Source organism: Psammomys obesus, unplaced genomic scaffold, assembly GCF_907164565.1.
Source record: "Psammomys obesus unplaced genomic scaffold, mPsaObe1.curated_primary_1811, whole genome shotgun sequence".
Lineage (NCBI taxonomy): Eukaryota > Metazoa > Chordata > Mammalia > Rodentia > Muridae > Psammomys > Psammomys obesus.
Window position 1 is genome coordinate 94,579 of NW_026589646.1, and position 2,013 is coordinate 96,591.

At 33.5% G+C, this 2,013-nt stretch overlaps 1 pseudogene; it reads left to right on the plus strand.

Moving 5' to 3' along the window:
- The first annotated feature begins 220 nt into the window (after window positions 1–220).
- Window positions 221–1,150, plus strand: LOC129675152 (olfactory receptor 5W2-like; annotated as a pseudogene).
- Window positions 1,151–2,013: the final 863 nt, after the last annotated feature.

The window sequence follows — 2,013 nt, forward strand, 5'->3', positions numbered from 1 at the left end:
TAAAAATTATTAACTTCTCTCTTAATATTTGGGGATTTTTTTTAATAATCATGCCATTTTAAAAGCGATTTGTGTCTAGACTATCTACCAACTACAATGAATACAAACATAATGAAATTAGATTCTGGATGTGACTACAGTTTCTTGGTTAGATAAATTAAACCCATATCTATGTATTTTTGATTTCTTCTGCAACCATATGGGAAAAGAACCAAGAAGAATGGATAAAGGAAATTGCTCTTCAATCACTGAATTTATACTGCTGGGAATTACTAGAAACCCTAGCATGAAAGTGGTTCTACTCATTGTGTTTCTTTTCATCTATCTCATTATTCTTGTGGTAAATATTGCAATGATAGTTTTGATCAGAATGGAGCCCCAGCTTCAGACACCAATGTACTTCTTCCTCAGCCACCTCTCTTTCTCAGACCTCTGCTATTCCACTGTAGTTGGACCAAAGATGCTGATGGACCTACTGGCCAAACACAAATCTATTTCTTTTGTTGGCTGTGCCTTGCAGTTTTTCTTCACCTGTATCTTTGTAGATGCTGAATGCATGCTGCTGGCAGTGATGGCCTTTGATCGATACAAGGCCATCAACAATCCCCTGATGTATGTAGTAGAGATGTCTGGTAAATTTTGCTACCAACTTTTAGCTGGAGTTTACCTAGTAGGAATGGCAGATACCTTGATACATACTGTAATGACCTTTAGATTATGTTTTGTGGATCTAATGAGATTAATCACTTTTTTTTTGTTACATCCTTCCTGTTCTGCTACTGTCTTGCTCAGATGCACAGGTCAATGAGTTAATCACATTTATTGTTTTTGGTTTCATTGAACTGACCACAATCTTAGGAGTCCTTGTCTCGTTTGTTACATCATCTCATCAGTCTTAAAAATCGGCTCCACTAAGGGTAAGTTTAAAGCTTTTTCCATATGTGTCTCTCACTTAATTACAGTTACCATTTTCCAAGGAACACTGGTTTTTATGTATTTCTGTCCTGCTTCGACTTATACTCTGGATCAAGACAAAATGGCTTCACTGTTTTACACCCTGATAATCCCCATGCTTAACCCTCTGATTTACAACCTGAGGAACAAAGATGTAAAAGAGGCCCTGCAGAAACTGAAAAATAAAATAAAATAAAACAAAATATTCTTTTAAATAAATATGCAGACACTAAAAATTATTTCATGCATACGTGCAACCATTTCAACAACAAAAATGCCATAAAAGTATCTCAATCCTAAATTGGTTAATGAATACATTCTTAAGTCAGAACATACCTATGGTTTGTGATTTCTAATGCTTTATATATTATTGTTTTTGTCTTCAGGGTACATAAAACTACTATTGGAGAAATTCTAAATTGTTTAAATAATCCTAAAATGTTGGTTTTTGTCACTGAATATATTTAGTTTGAAAATCTTATAGATTCAGCTTATTTGTATCTTGAGTTCAAATGGTTTTGTGCTAACAAAATCCTCAGTTTATTAAAAATTTGGGGAATAGAAAATGACAGAACAAAGAAGAAAAAAATACTGTAGATGTAGGAGGTGACAATTATCTACCTAAGGTAGGCAGGAAAATTAATCTTCATAAAAAATAAGCTTCAGGTAAAAACAAAAACAAACAAGCAGGTGCAGAATGGTATCCGTCTCCTTTCCACAGTTGTTGGTGACATTGATCATGTTCTGGAGAATTTCTTAAATGCACTGACTGTACTTTGAGCACATTCCCCCTACAATTCTCTCTGTATCTCTTCCCCTTCTTCTTTCTCCCATTTGATAATTTGAAAATCTTACTCTTTGAAACCTCCATCCAGATATTGTGTCAAATTTTAATAAAGATTTTTACTGCATTCTTATTATTTTCCTACAGATTTGTTTTGATTCCATAGTAGCTATGATTTCTTGGGTTTTTGCATATGGTATAATTAATATAGTAAAATATGTACAGGAGAAAGGTTTTCAAGTTGAGAATCACAAAAAATCTTGGTTAAAATAACT